The sequence below is a fragment of the Sus scrofa genome, chromosome 5 (assembly GCF_054392235.1).
Source record: "Sus scrofa isolate SSC_HxYL_T2T_F1_AM1 chromosome 5, Sscrofa_HxYL_maternal_Yorkshire_Landrace_v2.0, whole genome shotgun sequence".
NCBI lineage: Eukaryota > Metazoa > Chordata > Mammalia > Artiodactyla > Suidae > Sus > Sus scrofa.
The window spans coordinates 105,519,781-105,540,941 of record NC_139387.1 but is presented as its reverse complement, the minus strand read 5'-3'; the positions used below and the strand labels follow the sequence as shown (position 1 = coordinate 105,540,941).

Sequence of the window (21,161 nt, the reverse complement as noted above, 5' to 3'; positions counted from 1 at the left end):
TTCAGCTACACAGCTCCATTCTTTTGAAGATTCTCTTCCCATATCAATTATTGCAGAACTTTGAGTAGAATTCCCTGTGCTATACAATAGGTCCTCATTATCTATTTTACACAGAGGAGTGCAAATATGTTAATCCCAAACTCCCAATTTATCCCTTCCCCCAAACCTTTCCCCTTTGGTAACCATAAATCTGTTTTTGAAGTCTGTGAATCTGTTTCTGATTTGTTTATCATGTGTATCCTTCAGTTCATTTTGGAGTATGTTGAGCTTCTTGGATATTTATATTCATATCCTTTGTCGCATTTGCTAAGTTTTCAGCCATTCTTTCTTTTTTTATATTTATAATGATTTCTATTTTTTCCATTATAGCTGGTTTACAGTGTTCTGTCAATTTTCTACTATACAGCAAAGTGACCCAGTCACACATACATGTATACATTTTTTTTCTCACATTATCATGCTCCATCACAAGTGACCAGACGTAGTTCCCAGAGCTAAAGAGTAGGATCCAACTGCTTATCCATTCCAAAGGCAATAGTTTGCATCTATTAATTTCTTCAAAAATCCTCTCTGCCATGTTTTCTTTCTCTTTTCCTTCTGGGGCTCTCATGATAAATATGTGGTCTGCTTAATGGTATCCCACAGGTCCCTCCCTTACTGTTTACTTTCTGTTCCTCAGACAATACTTTCCATTATTCCATGAGTTTTTTTTTTTTTGCTGTCTGCTCCAATTTGCATTTGACTCTGTCTAGTGTAGTTTTTATTTCAGTTACTGTACTTTTCAGCTCCAACATTTCTTTTTGGTTCCCTTTTAGGTTTTACATCTCTCTGTGGATGCTTCCATCTTGTTCACGTGTAATTTTCTTGACTTTCTCCATGTCAAGCATGGAGCATGTTAAAGATAATTGTTGTGAAGTCTTTGACTAGTATATCTGCCATTCGGTCATTTTCATGGATAGTTTTGTTGATTTTTTTTTCCTTTGATTGGCCGTGTGTGTGTGTGTGTGTGTTGTTTTCTTTTGTTTTTGCAAGCCTTGTGATTTTTTTTGTTGTTGGACACTGAACATTTGAAATTAATATGATGCAGAGTTCCCATTGTGGCATAGTAGAAACAAATCTGGCTAGTAACCATGAGGTTGTGGGTTTGATCCCTGGCCTCACTCAGTGGGTTAAGGACCCAGCATTGCTGTGAGCTATGGTGTAGTTTACAGATGATACTCAGATCCCGTGTTGCTGTGGCTGTGGTCTAAGCCAGCAACTGCAGCTCTGTTTTGACCCCTAGACTGGGAACCTTCATATGCCATGGATGCAGCTCTAAAAAGCAAAAAAAAAAAAAAAAAAGCAAAAGAAATTAATATGATGGTGACTTTGGAAGTAAGATTCTCTTCTTTCCTAGGCATGAACAATCACTTTCTAATATTCTTGGTATAGCAATTGTTTTTGAATGTCCATGTTTTAATGTCCAGCTTCTGAAAGAAGGAAAAAGGATGCTGTAACTCTAAACCCCCTGGAAGTCACTTTAGCTGGAGGAACAGGGGCTTGCATCAATAGGGGGAGGTGCAACAATGGTACTAATCAACTCTTTTCCTGCACCTCTGTGGTTGGAGCAGGGATTCCCCGACATTTGAAGAAGAAAGTTCATTTTATTGCCCATCCTGGCTCTAGTAAGCTGTGTACAGCTCCTCCAATAACATGGTGCAAAGCTCCCTGCCATGTGACTGGGGTTGGGGGATAGATAGCTGCTACTTTGCTAAGAGCTGCCATTGATCAAAATCAATTGCATTGTACCAACCAAATATTCCCCTGGAAGTTGTAAGCCTTAAAAAGCCTCTGGAGTTTCAAATAATTTACATTATATAGATTCTGATAGTGGAATTGTCTAGATGTGGAGACAGATTCTTGGTGCCACTATTCTGCCATCATCCCAGAATCCTCTTCTGGTTATATTTCATTGACTTTGATGGTGATTCTTAGTTGGTAAGACTCATTTAAAACTAGCTTCTGAGTACCTGAAAATTCATTAATAGAATCGTTTGGTTCCTGTGGTTGCAGTTTTCAGCCATGTCTCTCATATTACATAATATTTTTTTCATTATTAAATGATCTTCTTTTAAGACCCATGGACATTACAGATTAGGCCATCTACTATTCTCGCTAAGACTTGATTCTTAACTGTTTATAAACCATGGTTGTAAAACTTGGAAACCGGATTGTGGCTTTACTCACATAAATACAGAGGGATTTATTAACCACAAATAACACTACCTTGAAACCCTGTATCACTGGGGATATCTTCTTATTAAAACAATGGTAGAAAGAAAGCTAAATCATTGCAAACTAATGCAAAACAAATACATGTGCCTCTATCTGAACTATCTCAGTTTAGAAAGGAATGAAAATACTTAAGATTGGAAGATTTTTAAGAGCTGGTTATTTTTAGTGTTTTTCCATGGATATGTACTTGGTACTGGCATTTAGGCAAGAGAGTGTTGCAATGCAAAGGATAATCCTATTTATGATAATATATTTGACATGTCACTCCAACCCCCCAAATGTCAAATATTCCCTCTGTTGCTGTGACAATCAAAAGAGTCTCCCGCATTTCCAGTCACCTCCCTTGGTTGAGGACCACTATTTGTAATGGAAGAGAATGACTGTTAGGGTAAAAAAGCTTTATTCTGGAAAAAGTTAAGTTTCCATTTGGGAGGAATTGAGGAATATAGAAAGAATAGCTAAATAGGTTTTAAAGCCAATAGATCTTATGTTAAAAAAATAAGAGATATATTCTAGGCAGTACCTGTTGTGACACAGTGGAAATGAATCCAACTAGTAACCATGAGGATGCAGGTTCCATCCCTGGCCTTGCTCAGTGGGTCAGGGATCTGGCGTTGCTGTGAGCTGTGGTATAAGTCAGAGATGTGGCTTGGACCCTGCATTGCTGTGGCTGTGGTATAGGCCTCCGCTACAGCTCTGATTAGACCTCTAGCCTGGGAACTTCCATATGCCATGAAAGTGGCCCTAAAAAGCAAAAAAAAAGAGAGATATTCTTTAAGAAATATACCTAGATGTATTCTAAAAATAATGCTAGAAGTACATTTTTCTTTTTTTGAGATTCATTTTTTTGCAGTGCTTCATTTTTATTAATGTACAATTAATTCACAATATTGTATTAGTTTCAGGTATACAACATGGTGATTGAACATTTTTATAGATTATACTCCATTTAAAGTTATTATAAAATATTGGCTGTAGCCCCTGTGATGTACAAGATATCTTTGTACCTCATCTATTTTATACAAAGTAATTTGTACCTCTTAAGCCCCTACCACTGTCTTGTACCTCCTCTCTGGTTGCTACTAATTTATTCTCTATATCTGTGAGCCTGTTTCTTTTTTGTTCCATTCAATCTTTGGCTTTATTTTTCAGATTCCACACTTAAGTGATAGCATTCAGTGTTTGTCTTTCTCTGTCTGACTTGTTTTCACTAAGTATAATTCTCCCCAGGTCCATCTATGTTGTTGTAAATGGCAAAATTTCCTCCTTTTTTGCAAATAAGTAGTGAATACACATCTTGTTTATCCATTCTTCTGCTGTAGACACAGGTTGCTTCCACATCTTGGCTTTGTAAATAATACTGTTATGAACACTGGGGTGCATGTACCTTTTTCTATGAGTATTTTCGTTTTCTTCAGATATATACCCAGGAATAGAATGGCTGGATCATCTAGTGATTCCAATTTTAGCCTTTTGAGGAAACTCCTTACTGTTTTCCATGGTGTTTGCACCAATTTACATTCTCACCAATAGTACACAAGTGTTCCCTTTTCTCCACATCTTCTCCCACATTTGTTATTTGTGGTCTTTTTGATGATAGTTTCACTGGTGTGAAGTGATATCTCACTGTGGTTTTGATTTGCATTTTTCTGATGGTTAGAAATGATCAGCATCTTTTCATGTGTCTGTTGGCCATTTGTATGTCTTTTTGGAAAAAATATCAATTGTTTCTGCCTATCTTTTAATTGGGTTTCTGCTTTTCTGCTATTAAGTTGCATGAACTGTGTATACATTTTGAAAGTAAATTTTAATGATTGCTCAGCTAGGGAAGTCGATGATAATTCAAAGATATCCAACAAAATAAGGGAGATCTCATGGGAAGCCCCTGGAATAAATAACATAAAGAAAACCAAGATCCCCCCCAAACTGACATTTACTGTGTTCAGTGGCAGGTAGAAGATTCTTAAGAAGCCAATTGAAGAACCACTATTTGAAGATTAGGACAACTATGGAATACGAATATATAAAATTTGGATAACTTAAAAAAAATACTGAAAGCATTATGGGGTAAGTTTCAAAGTGACTTGCTTATTGAAATTCAGAAGTTGCTCTTACCCTGAGGAAGTTTTTTTTTTTCAAGAAATTTGTAGAATTAGAAGTCTAAGAGCAGTTATACGACCATTATATAAAACTAAAGGGGAAACAAGCAAGACCACAATAAGAAGAAATAAATCCTGGGATATATTTTGGAATAGGAAAAGTTCCTCTTGATGGAAAAACTGCCTAGGAGAGGTAAGATATTTTTGAACTATGAGTCAAAGTTCATGGCCAGGCCAGGTGTTAGTCTTATAATACATTAGAAATGAAACACAGACATGGTAACTAAAATGCAAAGTGAACCCTTAATGGCTCATTATCCATTCTTGGGGTATAATAAGTTGTGACCTGTATTCTTCTTTGTACTTCTGACCTGGCTGTTTATTCAGAGCAGCTTAAATTTACCATTAAACTTTGTGCCCATAATATTAAATTCTGGGAAGTTAGAAAAGATTTAAAATGAATTCCATGCAAAGAAATAAATGTCTGGACCAGTATGTGGGTAGCTGGTCAATTCCCTTTACAGTGGAACTTCTAGGAGGCCCTCCAATGAACCATAAACTATATAATATGATGTAAGGATCAATAATTGAAATGGATATACAGAAAAAATATATCTTGCCTCTCCATCATATATTGGCTCAATTTGTCTGTACAAAAGCCAAATGGGACTTTGGAGACTTATAATCAATTTTAGGGAGGGTAGTCATATATCCCAGTTTGGGACTGTCTTGTCTTACGCCTGTTTCCATGTGACTTTAAAACAGCCATGTTTTACTCGTAGAAGGACCCCTCTTTGGAGGACAAGCCATACAGTTATCACACAGTTACAGAAGACTTAAAGCAAATTCCAAATCTAATTGCTTCCATGGTAGGTGGAGATTGAAATGGGAAATTTTTATTAATGGGAACGTCCTTGGGAAAAGAACTTAGGTTTAGCGAATAAATCTTGGTCTATACACATGAAAGATATGGCAGTGCACAACGGCATTTGGGAGCAATTTATACAGTTGATGTGGCTGTTACGCTCTACATTTCCTGGTGCATGTAAGGAAATTTTAATAGATGTATGAAGAAGGCCATCAAAGATAAAGCAAGTGATAGAATTACTGTGTTAATGTCCACGTCAGAGGAAAAGGTCAGGATATAAACAGACTGTCTTAATAATGTAAAGATGGTTATTTCAAAGTAAATAAGGAAAGAAAAAGTAATACTTGGGAAGTAACTCCCTCTTGGAAGGAAAAGGACAGATCAGGACAAGGCCAGGTTAATTAGGTTACTACTTAGGCCAACAGTGAAATACTGACAGTGTTTCTGTTTTCACTGGATTCTGCCAGGAATTTAAACACAGTGTGGTGAAATATCTCTGCCTTAATATGTAAGTTGTATATAATACCCACTAGGACTGAATAGTCCATCACACAATAATGGAAGGAAGCTTTCTTGGGCAACTATATCTGCTTTTCAGAAGCAAAACATCCCTCAGATGGAATAGGCATCGGATCTTACTCCTCTAGGTCCAGAAGATGGTAGGCTGGCCTTTGGACTATGGTTGCTTCTTTCAGTTTTATTAGTAGCAATATTGATATTTTGGCCTCCTTTATCCTCTGAGTTAGATCTGAGTTTAAGAAGGGAAAATGGGTGTAATTATTATACCTTATCAAATTCTAATATTTTTTTAATATACTGGTCTCTAGAATATTTTCATTTTAGCCACAATGCCTAGTTTAGATCCTGAAACACAATAATGTTTTCCAATGTTTGTTGGAAAAACACATGTAGAGTAATACATTTTAATTTAACTAAATTATTTTAATCCTTATAATAGCTTGGTAACTGAAGAATGAAAAGACCTGTTTTAACAAAAGGACAAACTGTCGCTCAAGAAGTTAAATGACTGAGAATCAAACTGATATTTGTTCCCAAATTTTATCTATCTTCCCTTTAATGAAGGGAAAACTGGATAATTATCTTGTTCAATAACCTGGCAATGGCATAGTAACTGTAGATAAACTTAACAGACAGGTGGAGGGGTGCTTTGGAAAGCCTTAAATGCCAGATTAAGAAGTTGGAAATTATGCTGCTAAATTATTGAGAGCTACTGAAAAATTTTGTGGAGAATCATGTTATTTTAGTTGTAGAGATATACAGTAAGTTAGAAGGTAGTAGAGGAAAACTTACAGACGATTAGGGAGGCCTGTGCATTAGGTTGTAGCAGCCTGAATCAGGTTCGTCATAATAGAAGTGGAAAATGACAGGAGTCTTAGAATATTTAATTTTTAATTAGGAAATTTAAAGAATTATCAATGTATTATTAATATTAGTTTAGATTTAATTATACTTCTGTTACCCCAAAAGCCCATCTAAGTAATTATACAGTCTCAGATTATTCATAATACCTAGCAGATACCAAAAAGCGATTCATTACTCACAGTAAATCTGTGAGTGAAACAATGGAGTGATGCTATTTCTCAAAGGTAAACTATGTTCTCCCATTTTATGTGATTCCAAGGTGATAGTTTAATAGCAATTTAAAATTTAAATTGTCAACCATTAATCTTCTATCTCCCTGAGGTGCCACTTTGATTTTGCTATTCCTCTGCTGGAAAGCTTTCCATGGTCCCTATTATTTTCCAGAATCCATAATTTGTTTTAATGGTGGCTTAACCACACTTTAATCCTTATCAATTCTCCTATATAAAATCTGTATAATTGAGAAAAAAGCATAAAGAATCAACATATCTTAAACTAGATTCAAATTTTATAATCCTATTTTTGTAGCTTTGCTTATAGGATTTCCATTTTCAGTCCCAGCTCTGGAATGAATCTGTTCAGGTTTAAAGCTGTGTGACCTTGGGCAAGTACCATTACTTCCTGCACCTGTATTTTGATTTCTCCTCCTCCATATCCCCCACTCACTTTCAAAGATGACGCAAATAGATGGAAAGATATACAATACTCTTGGATTAAAAGAATCAATGTCAAAATGACTAAAGTACCCAAGGAAATCTACAGATAATTCAATCCCTATTGAGCTACCAATAAAATTCTTCACAAAATTAGAATAAAACATTTTACAATTTGTATAGAAACACAACAGACCTCAAATAGCCAAAGCAATTTTGAAAAAGAGAAACAGAACTGGAGGAATCAGCCTCCCTGATTCCAATCTATATTACAAAGCTACAGTAATCAAAACAGTATGGTACTGGCACTAAAACAGAAATACAGAGCAATGGAACAGGGAAGAAAGATGAGATATAAACACCCACACCTATGGTCAACGTCTATGACAAAGAAGGCAAGAACATACAGTGGAGGAAATATAGTCTCTTCAATAAGTGGTGCTGGGAAAACTGGACAGCTACATGTAAAACAATGAAATTAGAACATTCTTTAAAACATACACAAAAATAAATTCAAAATGGAATAAGGACCTAAACAGCAATAACATCTAACTTGATCCACCTGCTAGAATAATGAAAATAAAGAAATGGGACCTACTGAACTTAAAAACTTTTGAACAGAAGAGGAAATCATAAAAAAAAACCTAAAAAATGAACCATGGAGTGTGAGAAAAATCTTTGCAAATGAAGTGACTCTCAAGGGACTAATCTCCAAAATATATGAAGATCTTATGCAGCTTTAAATTAAAAAACAAAACAAAACAAAAAACAATAAAAAAATAGACAATCTAAAAAGATATTTCTTCAAAAAAAAAAAAGAGGGCCAAAAAACAAATGAAACACCTCACTAATTATTAGAGAAATAAAATCAAAAGTACAATGAGCCAACACCACACAACAGTTAGAATGGTCATCATCAAAAAGTCTACAAACAACAAATGTCAGAGAGGGTGTGGAGAAATGCTTGAGAGGGTATAAAGAAATGAGAACCCTCCTATACTGCTGGTGGGACTCTAAATTGGTGCAACCACTATGCAGAATAAAACTAAATACAGAACTTAAAAAGTAAATATAGAACTACCCTCTGATCCTGCAATCTTGCTCCTGGGTATACATCTGGAGAAAGTCATAATTTGTAAAGTTACATATTCCAATATTCATTGTGGCATTATTTCAATAGACAAGACATGGAAGCAACCTAATTGTCCATTGACAGAGTTATAGATAAAGAAGATATATAGTACAATGGAATATTACCAAGCCATAAAAAAGAATAAAATCATGCCATTTGCAGTAGCATGGAAGGACCTAGATATTATCACACTGAGTGAAGTACATCAGACAAAGAAAGACAAATATCATATGAGATCACTTATATGTGGAATCTAAAAAAATGATATAAAACAACTTATTAAACAAAAACAGATTTCAAAACCAATCTTATGGTTACTACAGGTGAAACTGTGAGGGGGTAAGTAAGGGGAGGGTGGGAGTAATATATACACACTACTGTACAAAATAGATGATTAATGAGAACCGATCGTATAGCATAGGAAAATCTCCTTAATCATTTATAATAATCTGTATGGGCAAAAAGAATGGATATATTTGTATGTATGACTGATTCACTATGCTGTATACCTGAAACTAATACAATATTGTAAGTCAACTATAATCCAAGGAAATTAAATTTAGATAAAATCAGATACCATAATCAAGTGGAATTATTCCAAGATGTGGGGATGATTCAACATCCAAAATATCAACATGATATTCCACATCTGAAGGATAAAAATCATGATTTCCTAAGTAGATGCAGAGAAAAAGCATTTGACAAAATTCAACATTCATTTTTGATAAAAATTTTCAGCAAAGTGGGTATGGAGGGAACTTACTTCAACATAATAAAAGTTATATATGACAAGCCCACAGCTAACATCACCCTCAGTGGTGAAAAGCTAAAATCTTTTCCTCTAAAATCAGAAACAGGACAAGGCTGCCCCCTCTGTCCACTTTGAATCAACATACTTAGAAGTTCTAGCTAGAGAAATGAGGCAAGAAAAAAAAGGCAACAAAATTTAAAAGAAGTAAAACTGCCCCTATTTGTAGATGACACATTATATACAGAGATTCTAGCCAAAAAAAAAAAAGTATTAGAAAATCAATTCAGTGAAGTTCAAGTAAAAAGTCACTAGACAAAAAATATTTTGCATATCTATACACTAATAATATCAGAAAGAGAAATCACATTTACAATTGCATCACAAAGAAGGTAAATTTAGGAACAGATTTAACCAAATAGGCAACCTGGACATTGAAAACTATAAGACAGTGAAAAAAATGAAGACACATGTAAATAGAAATTTAGTCTGGGCTTATGGATTAAAAGAATTAATACTGTTAAAATGTCCATACTACCTAAAGCAATCTATACAGTTAACAGCAATTCCTATCAAAATTCCAATGACATAAAAATATTAGATAGTATGTCCTAATTTGTAGGTAAATATTAGTATTTGTTTTTATATTGCTAGTGGTATTTAATGCTTCCTACATATTTATTTGGACCTAATATTCTGATGGCATCCTCTTCTCATTTCAGAGAGGCCCTAATTAAGATACATTAACTGCTTTGAATGGTGCCTGTCATGTTGTCAGTACCCATTACAGAGACGTTTATTAGTATCAGTTGTTGTAACACAATTCTTTCTCCCCTATTTCTTCTCTTGCTGATAATTTTATTCTTCTCTTCCACCTTTACCCTCTTTCTTCTTATTATTATTAAATTAAGTAAATAATGGATTAAAATATACTCTTTTATAGCTTTAAACCATATCAAGAGAATTTTAAAACTAGGCAATATTATTTTACTTTATATATAATATATAATGTTTATATAATTATACATTATACTAAATATATCATTTTTGTATCGTGATAACTACTGCTGTATAAGCTATAATTTTGTCACTGAAGGGCTTGTAATTGCATAAGTTGATGAGGTATGCCATGAAGGTATGCCAATGTTTTTTTAACATGGAATTTTGTTCTATTATTTATTCTACTCTTTACAATGTATTATCTTTTTCTGTTTGTATGTTTTGTTTGACAATATGTGAAGAAATATCTTTTTTTCTATGTGTTAGAAGTATGGCCTTTGTGTACTTTTAGCTGTTATATTTTGAATTTGGTTTCACAGAAAATAAATATTTATGGTAGTAATATTTTAGCAATAAGCTACATATAATTTTTATCTGGATTTCTCTTTTGTAGGCAATCAGTATTTCTCGTCTGTCATTTCAGTAAAAATAAAAATGCATAATTATCTTAGACAGGTTTTTTGAAACAAAAGTATACCATATTGGAGTTTGTTCAGTCTCACTGCATAGTAGTATTTCATTGTGTGACTAGGCCATAACTTATCCATTCTTTTGTTTATAAGAAAATCAGTAGGCTTTAATTTAAAGCTGGTATCAGGTACATAAAAATTTAGCATTTAATATCCTGAGAGAAAATTCCTTTATCATTTTAAAACATCCTCTCTGTTCAAGTAAATATACTATAGCTAGTATGGTAGCAGCTATTATTAAGAAAATTTACAGAAGTCCATGCTAGTGAATAGACACTAAGGTAACTCCCAATAATTCCTGCTTACTGCTATTCATGATCTTGTATAATCTCCTCCCTTCACGTGCAATCAATGAAACATACCAAAGATGTTGGGGTGTCCCTACTGTCAATATAATATGCGTGAAATCCACATCACTAGCCAATGTGTTAGAGAGGCCCCCTTGCTGGCTTGAAGAAGCAAGCTACCATGAAGTAGAGGCCATGTTAGAATTCCCATGTCCAAGGAAACACAGATAGCCTCTTTGTGCAAGAGCATTCTCCAGTAAGAAACTGAGACCTTGGTCATGCAAACACTTGAAATAAATATTGCCAATGGCCTGAATGAGTTCTGGACCACATATTTCCACATTTGACACTGATGAAATTCCGTTCTAGCCTAAATGTGGATTATAGTATCCTGAGACCCTGAAGCCCCAGTTAAACTGTGCCCAGACTTACAGACACTGCGGATAATGAATGCATGTTGTTTCCAGCCACTAAATTTGTGGCAATTTGTTTTGTAGCAATAACTATCTGACACATTCGCCATGCCCACCATTATCCCTCAGGATTTTACAGGGCTTACACTAGTAAATTAGGAGGACTGTAATAGGGACAAGCATCCATGCATACTTTAGTGACACTTTGAAGGGTGATAAAATTAATCTCTGCCATTACACTTGAGATATAATATCACAGTTGACCCTTAAATGTAGCTATGAACTATGTAGTCCACTTATATGTGCATTTTTTTCAATAGTGAATATTATAGCACAACCCAGTCCATGGTTAGTTGAATTGGTCAATGAAGAGAAACTGAGGATATGAACAGCCAACTGTAAATTTTGTGCAGATTAACCTTTGTGCTATGTAAAGGTCAATGCTGCTTCTTACTATCTGGCAAGGAAAATGTGTGCGTTTTAGGACTTTTTGTCATGACAGCTCTTAATCCACATTCAGGATATTGAGAAAGTTCACAAGTGATATAGTCAACAAAATGAAAAGTCAACCTATTGAATAGGAGAAAGTATTTGCAAACCCTGTATCTGATAAGGAGTTAATACCCAAAGAACTGAAACAAGTTAATAGCAACAACAGCAACAACAAAAATCTAAAAAAAATGGGCAGAAGATCTGAATAGATATTCTTCCAAAGAAGAAATAAAAATGGCCAACAGGTACGTAGAAAGATATGCAATATCACCAATCCTCAGAGATTCAAACAAAACCACAATGAGCTATTACCTCATACCTGTTAGAATGGCCATTATCAAAGACAAGAAATAACAGGTATTGGTAAGAAAGTGGAGAAAGGGAAACCTCTGTGCACTGTTGGTGGGAATTTAAATTGGTGCCTCCACTATGGAAAACAATATGGAGATACTTGAAAAATAAAAATAGAACTAATGCATGACCCAGCAATTACTCTGCTGGGTATTTATACAAAAAAAAAAATGAAAAGATGAACTAAAAATATATGTATACACCCTCACGATTTCTTTTTTTTCCACCCTCACGATCTCGCACTATTATATATAGTAGCCAAGATAGAGAAATAACCAAAGTTTCTATTCATTTATCCACTGATAAATGTGTGATAAATATGTATAAATATATATATACACACACACACGCAATGAAATACTATTCAGCCGTAAAAAGGAAATCTTGCCAGTTATCACAACATGGATAGATCTTGAGGGTGTTATACCAAGTGAAATCAGTCAGACAAAAAACAGAAAAATATCTCATGATCTCACTTACATATGGAATATAAAAAAAAAAAAAAACCTGAACTCATAGATACGGAGGTTGGCAGCATGGGGGTTGAGTAAAATGGGGGAAGGGGGTCAAATGATATAAATTTCCAGCTATGAAATAAATAAATAAATCATGGAGCTGTAATGTATAGCATTGGTGACTATAGATGATTCTCAAACAACGCTGGGGTTAGAGGTGCTGAAATCCCATACAGGTGAAAATCCACATACAACTTAGAGTCAGCTCTTCATATCTGTGGCTCTCCATTTTTGATTCAACCAACCGCAGATGGCAGAGTATTGTACGATTTACTACTGAGGAAAAAACATGGATACGTGGACCTGTGCAGTTCAAAACTACGTTGTTCAAGAGTGAACTGAAGCTAATAATACTGCATATTGAATGCTGCTAAGAGAATAGATCTTAAAAGTCCTCATCAGAAGAAAAAAAATTTAACCATATATGTGGCTAGATGTCAGCTAGAGTTACTGTGGGGACCATTTTGCAGTTTTTCCAATATTAAATCCTTATGTTGTATGCCTAAAACTAATATAATGGTTTACTACCAATAATATCTCATTAATACAAAATTTTTGAAAAACTGAAAAATTAGAGGTTATCAGTGGGGGAGATCAAGATAGCACAACAGGAAACCATGGAATTCACCTCTTTCCAGGAATACATCAAGAATACATCTATAGGAGTTCCCATCATGCCTCAGCAGTAGTAAACCCGACTAGTATCCATGAAGACCTGGGTTTGATCCCTGACCTCACTCAGTGGGTTAAGGATCTAATGTTACCATGAGCTGTGGTGTAGGTCACAGATGTGACTCGAATTCTGCACTGCTGTGGCTGTGGTGTAGGCCAGTGTCTACAGCTCCAATTAAACCCGGTAGCCTGGGAACCTCCATATGTGGCAGGTGAGGCCCTAAAAAAAAAAAAAAGAAAGAAAGAAAAAAATACATCTACAAATGGAACAACCCTCATAGGACATCTACTGAACACTGGCAAAAGAATTCCAAGAATTCAAACATATGAAAGGACAAGAGGGATCTCCAGGTAACAAGGCAGTGTGATAAAGGGAAAAAAAAAAAAAAGAAAGGCAGAAGAGTTGTGGACCTGCACCTGAGGGAGGGACCTGAAGGAGAGGAGACCAACTTGGGCAGGAGAGGAGCTTTGGAGGCTCACAGGAAAGCACAACAGCTGGTCTGTGGTAGGCAAGACAGACAGAGACACATACAGATGGTCTGTGCAACCGCCCTGCATGCCCAAACTTGAGATGTGTGTCTGCTAATATGGGTGGGGGCTGAGTGTTGGAGTGTGGGGCCTGGAGAACAGAACTGGGGAGGGGCCAGCTACCTGTGTGAGACAGACTGGAGGTATGGGAGGGCAGAGTCTTGCAAACGGGAATATTTGGAGAGGGGGCCTGGGCTGCCACAGATGCTGTGGAATGACAGGGGCAGGGCCACTCTTGCAGCCTCCTTCCCCACACAGGCTCCTGCATCTGTGGGCTCTAGAGGAGGCAGCCACCTGAGTTGGACTGCTTCCCTTATCAAAACCCTGCCCCTCCCATCTGGAAAGGCATGTGGACATTCCCAATTGCAGCCCCATCTCACCTCCCCACCCACACTGATCACTGCCTGCCCCCCCATGCACCTGCTGCTTTGGGAGCAGTCACCAGTGGATTGCTCACATATAGAGGTGGGACTGTAATTACAACTGAGCCCCTGGGGCCCTGCAAGTAAGGAGGAAGAGCTGAAACCCCCCCTTCCAGCTGCATGAACTACAGATTATATCTCCTCTGCCAGCCTTTTAAATTTAGTGCTTGTGGAATGTCTGAATGAATAAGTGCTCCCACAGTTGAAAGGGTCTGGCATTAGCAGTTATGGCCTTTGTGTGTATGTACACTCAGGGTTGGACAAGCCCAAAGTCTGAGTAGCCTCCATAGCTCCCACAGTGGGCCTAGGTGCAGAAATGCTGCAGCCCTGGTTCCTGAACTTTTGAATATGTGCTGGTGGCCAGGTGAAACAATGCTGGAGAGATACCAGGGAAATTACTGACATACCCATAGTTAAGGTAGGGCTGAGAGCAGTGCCAACAAGTGTACTTTGTGAATCTACAAAGTAGGTTCAAACCTACAGAACACACTCACAGGTGAACACCTCCAGCAGAGGTATACTCAGTGGCTCCACTCCCAGTGGGAGTGCTGCAATTCTTCCTATCTTGTACAGACATATAGTTCAGAAACAGATCAGACATATGGCTCAGCAACAGATCTGGGGGCTTCTATGCAACAACTAGGGAGCAGAGCTTGCCCCTTACAGGGCAGTGACAATCACAGAGCAAATAGGAGGCCCCTCTCAATATCCAGTGCAGGCTCTGGTCACAACATCAGTCCAATCTGTCAAGGGGAGAATAGACAGCACACACTGAAGAAAGAAGTGGTAAGCATACAAATGGGAAAACTCACAAGTAAAGCCAAACAGTCAATAAAGGTAGGAAATCATCCATACATAAACATAATATCAAAGTCAGCAATCATGAGAAGAGGAGAGTACAAGTAGTTTCAAATATATTTTCAACATGCTCTAAGAGACTGGAAATTTAAAATAAATTTATATATATGTGTGTGTGTGTGTGTGTGTATAATGCTATATCAAAACCTTGTGGGAACCATAAACCAACAAACTACAATAGACACACTCATAAAAATAAAAAGCAATCCAAATATAGCTAAAGATAACAAGCAAATCACTAGAGAACAAAATGGGAAGGGAAGAAAAAAATTCTGACAATAATAAGACCAAGCAATTAAGAAAATTTCAAGTACATATATATCAATAATAACCTTGAATGTAAAGGCACTAAATGCTCTAACCAAAAGACAGAGACCAGCTGAATGCATACAAAAGCAGGACCTATATATAGGTTGTATACAAGAGATGCATTTCAGATCTAGACACACACAGACTGAAAAATGAGGGGATGGAAGAAGATATTTCATGCAAATAGAAATCAAAAGAAAGATGGAGTAGCAATACTCCTATCAGAAAAAATAGGCCTTAAAATAAAGACTGTCACAAGACACAAGGAAGAACACCACCTAATAATCAAGAGATCAATCCAAGAAAAATATATAACAATTGCAAATATATATGCACTCAACACAGGAGCACCAAAATATATTAGGCAAGTGCTAACAGACATAAATGGAGAAATTGTCAGTAACACAATAATGATGGGGGACTTTAAACCCTATCTACATCAATAGACCATCCAAATAGAAAATCAGTAAAGAAACACAGGTCTTCAATAACACATTAGACCAGATGGACTTGACATTTACAGAATGTTTTACCTGAAAGCAGCAGGACACACATTCTCCTCAAGTGCACATGGAACAAAGATCTAATGCAGCTTTAGATCAAAGAACAACCCAATCAAAAAATGGTCAGAAGATCTAAATGTGTATTTCTCCAAAAACAGACAGATGGCCAAAAAGCACATGAAAAGATGCTCAACATCGTTAATTTTTAGAGAAATGCAAATCAAAACAGGTATTGCTTCTCTCCAGGAAGAATGGCCATCATCATAAAGTCTGCTGACAATAAATGCTGGACAGGCTGTGGAGAAAACAGAATTACCATATGATCCTGCAATCCCACTCCTTGTAATATATCCAGAGAAAACCGTAATTTGAAAAGATATATGCACTCCAACATTCATTGCAGCACTATTTACAAGAGCCAAGACATGGAAGCAACCTAAATCTCCATTAGTAAGGGAATGGATAAAGAAGATGTGATGCATATATACAATGGATTATTACTCAGTTATAAAAAAGGAATGAAATAATGCATTTGCAGCAAAATGGATCGACCTAGAAACGATCATACTAAGTTAAGTATGTCAGTCAGAAAGTCAGATATCAGGACATGACTAATATGTGGAATTTAAAAAAATTCATATAAAAGAAATTATTCATAGAACAGAAATAGACTCAAAGATTTGGAAACCAAATTTATGGCTACCAAAGCTAAAATACTTGGGAAAGAAATAAATCAGGAATTTGGGATTAACATATACACACTATTATATTTAAAATAGATAACTAACAAGGACCTACTGTATAGCATGGTAGATTATTAACTCAATAATCTGTAATAACCTATATGGAAAAGAATCTGGAAAGGAATGGATATATGTACAACTGGGTTCACTTTGTTTTACACCTGAAACTAACAAAACACTGTAAGTCAACTATATTCAAATAAAGTTAAAAAAATAATCAAATAAAAAAATAGAAAAAAAATTTTCGAAATATTGCCAATTGTTAAGCTGTTGGTATCTTAAAATTGGCCTTGATGGGAGGATTTACACCATATAAATTTGCAAACATTAAAAATTAGGAGTTTTCTTTCTAGGTTAGAGAGCTAGCCTACAAGTACACCACTATCCATTCTCTTCTAGATAATTAACCAACTAACTAATTAACTAAATAAATAAAAGTCTGCTTATTTCTTGCAAGCAGTAGCCAATGAATGATCTAATTATTCTCTTTTCCACAGAGACAGTTACTCTGGTAAACTGCCAAAGTAACTTTGTGGAAATGTGAAAATAATCAGTACTATTAAAACTTGAGGGTGACACAAATAGATGGAAAGACATTCCATGCTCTTGGATTGGCAGAGTCAATATTATCAAAATGACTATACTGTCCAAGGCCATCTGCAGATTCAGTGCAATCCCTATCAAATTACAAAGGACATATTTTTCATAAACCTGGAACAAAATATTTTAATTTTGTTTGGAAGCACAAAAGACCCTGAATAGCCAAAGCCATCCTGAGAAAGAAAAATGGAGCTGGAGGAATCAGGATCCCTGACTTCAGACTATACTACAAAGCTACAGTAATCAAAACCATAAGGTACTGGCACAAAGACAGAAATAGAGATCAGTGGAACAGCATAGAAAGCTCAGAATTAAACCCACACACCTACAGTCAACTAATTTATCATAAAGGAGGCAAGAATATACAATGGAGAAAAGACAGTCCCTATGATAAGTGGTGCTGGGAAAACTGGACAGCTGCATGTAAAAGAATGAAATTAGAACACTTCCTAACACCATACACAAAAATAAATTCCAAGTGGATTAAAGACCTAATATAAGACCAGATACTATAAAACTCTTAGAGGAAAACATAGGCCAAACACTGTGACATAAACCATGGCAATATCTTCTCAGCACCACTTCCTATAGTAGTGACAATAAAAATAAAAGAAACAAGTGGGACCTAATTAAAATTAAAAGTTTCTGCACAGAAAAGGAAACCCTGAACTAAATGAAAAGACAACCCACAGAATGGGAGATAATATTTGCAAATGAAGTGACTGACAAGGGTTTGATCTCCAAAATTTATAAACACCTTCTGTGCTCCATACCCAAAAAAACAAACAATCCCATCAAAAAATGGGCCAAAGATCTCAACAGATGATTCTCCAAAGAAGACATATAGATGGCAAAAAAAACATGAAAAGATGTTCAACATCACTCATCATTAGAGAAATGCAAATCAAAACCACTATGAGGTACCACCCTTATACCAGCCAGAATGGTCAGCATCAAAAAGTCTATAAACACTATGTGCTGGAGAGGGTGTGGAGAAAAAGGAACCCTAATACACTGTTGGGGGGATTGTAAATTGGTGCAACCACTGTGGAAAACAGTATGGAGATTCCTCAGAAAACTAAAAATAGAACTACCATTTGATCCAGCAATCCCACTGCTGGGCATCTGTCTAGAGAAAACCATGACTCAAAAAGATACGCATATTCCAATGTTCATTGCAGCACTATTTTCAATAGCCAAGACATGGAATCAACCTAAATGCCCATCAACAGAGGAGTGGATAAAGAAGATGTGGTGCATCTCCAATGGAATATTACTCGGCCATTAAAAGGAAAGAAATTATGGTATTTGCAGCAACATGGATGGACCTAGAAATTATCATGTTAAGTGAAGTTAGACAGTGAAACACCAACATCATATGCTATCATTTACATGTGGAACCTAAAAAAAGGACACGATGAACTTCTTTGCAAAATAGATACTGATTCACAGACTTTTAAAAACTCATGGTTTCCAAAAGAGACAGTTTGGGGGGGTGGAGGGATGCGCTGGGATGGAAATGCTATAAAATTTGGTTGTGATGATCATTGTACAACTACGGATGTAATAAAATTCACTGAGTAATAAAAAATTTTTTAAATTTAAAAAATAGCATTTCAGTAGGTCAGGGCTTGGCTAACTGGCCTGCAGCCTTCCATTTTTCCTGTAAATAAAGTTTTATTGGCACAGGGCCACACCCATTTAAAAATAAAAGAGGAGGCGGAGCAAGATAGCAGGGGCGTAAGAGGTTGGGTTCACCTTCTGGCACAAACACATCAAAAAAACACATCTACATGTAAAGCGACTTGCAATGAACATCCACTGAATGCTGGCAGAAGAACTTAAACCTCCAAAAAGGACAAGAAATTCTTGACATAACTGGATAAAGCGAAAGAAAAAAAAAAAGAGAGAGAGAGAAAAGAAATCAAGATAGGACTAGCATTCTTGAGAGGGAGCCATGAAGGAGAAAAGGAACCCGCATCCTGGGAAGCCTCCTAACTGATGGAAAGATCAGCCGAGTCAGCAGGACCTCAAAGTCGCTGAGAAAAGCGCAGCAGCTGGACTGAGAACAGCAAAGCAGAGTGAGAGCCACCGAGATCATCTGAACCACTGGCCACTGCCCCGGACACCACAGCCTGAGATGCTTGGGCGGGGACTGGGTGCTGAGACATAGGCTCCTGAGGTCAGTCCCAGGGAGAGGACTGTTGCTGGGTGTGTGGGGACAGCCTGAGGGGCTAGGGAGCAGTGAGCCACTGGAAGGGGAGCGGTATGCCATGGGCTGGGGAGGGGAACACCACTGCAGAGGAAACCCAGGAGAAGGTCTGGACCCTCAGGAGAGGCAAGGCGCTGTTGTTGGGGGGAGAAGAGGAGGGGCAGCCACCATAGGAAATTCCCTGCACCAGAGAGTGCTCATCCTCGGGGGCTCTCAGAGGGCAGAGCAGCTCTGGTGCAGGCTATGGGCAGAGAGAAGTCTCTTGCTCGTTTAGGGGAGATTGGGCGCTTCTTATGCAGGCTACCAGTGGCCAGGCACCTCTTGTGTTGGCTAAGGGCATCAGGGGGCTAAGTGCCATGTGGTGCCTCTTGCATGATCTACACGTGGCAGGGACAGACTGCTGTGGTCATCTCAGAGGCCAGAGGTAGGCATGGCTTGCCACCCCAGGGGGCCTGTGAGTTGGCTCCACCTGCAAACCCAGTCACCTCAGGGGTTGGCCAGAAAGAAAAAAAGAGGGCACTGCAATCAAGCACCATACGCTGTTGCTCTCACTCCCCCAGGAACACACCTGCCCTGCAGTTGCCACTGCCAAACACTCTGGGTGGTGCCCAGACACTTGGTCACTGTCCCTTCCCAAGACCCTACAACTAGGAGCATCGTGGGCTAAGTGGGACAGGGTGCTTCTTGCATGGTCTGCAGGTGGTGGAGGCAAACCACTGCAGTTATCCCTGATTCCAGGTGGGCATAGCCTGCCACCACTGGGGATACCTGAACAAAAATCACTTGCAGCCCCAACCACCTCAGAGGGCACCACAGAGAAGGGCATTGTAACGGAACACCACCTGTTGATGCTCTCACTCCCCTGGGAGCACACCCTCCCAGCTGCTGCCACTGCCGAACAGTCTGGGCAGTGCCCAGATGCTTGATCACTGTGCCTTCCCAGGAACCTGCAACTAGAAGCAGCTTGTGCCACACCTCCTGTGTGGGCTAAGCAGAACAAGGTGCTTCTGGCATGGTCTACAGGAGGTAAGGTCAAACCACCGTAGTTATCTCTGGCTCCAGAGGTGGGAGTGGCTCGCCACCACTAGGGGGTCTGTGACCATGCATCTCAAGGGCACCACAGAGGACGGCACTGTGACTGCCACCTGTTGGGGCTCTGGCACCCCCGGAAACACACCCGACCTGCTGCTGCCAATGCAGTACCCACATGCCCGATCTCTGTCACTTCCCAGGATCCTGCAACTAGGAGTGGCCTTTACAACATATGTGGGCTAAGTGGGATGGCTTGCTTCATGCAAAGTCTACAGGTGGGGGGGCAAACCACCACAGTCATCACTGACTCTAGAGATGGTCATGGCCTCTTCCCAATAGGGGTCCCCGAACAGGCACCACCTGCGGTTCCAATCACCTCAGAGGAGGGCATTGCAATCAAACACTAGCTGTTGCTGCTCTCATTCCCCTGGGAACTCACGCACCCTGCTGCTGCTACTGCCAAATGCTCTGGTCACCTTGTAGATCTGCCTAGAGCTCATTACCACTTCCCAGGGCCCTGCAACTAGAAGTAGTCTGTGCCACCTTCCTGCAGGTCCTTGCTGCTGTTGAGAGCCCAATGATCAGGCACTGACTACTG

General features: G+C 38.0%; 1 protein-coding gene across 42 annotated transcripts in view; it reads left to right on the top strand.

The window, feature by feature from the left end:
- TMTC2 (transmembrane O-mannosyltransferase targeting cadherins 2) overlaps window positions 1-21,161 on the top strand; it is a 949,512-nt gene that overhangs the window by 787,466 nt on the left and 140,885 nt on the right. For 4 of the 42 annotated variants that reach the window (XR_014804529.1, XR_014804566.1, XR_014804545.1 and 1 more), the window contains one exon: window positions 4,221-4,341. The exons of 20 other annotated variants lie outside the window; for them this stretch is intronic. The gene's annotated coding sequence lies outside the window, so the exon portion shown is untranslated. Of the gene's footprint in view, window positions 1-4,220; window positions 7,790-21,161 lie in introns of those variants that run through there. 18 more of the 42 variants (XR_014804539.1, XR_014804540.1, XR_014804532.1 and 15 more) reach the window with 10 other exon arrangements.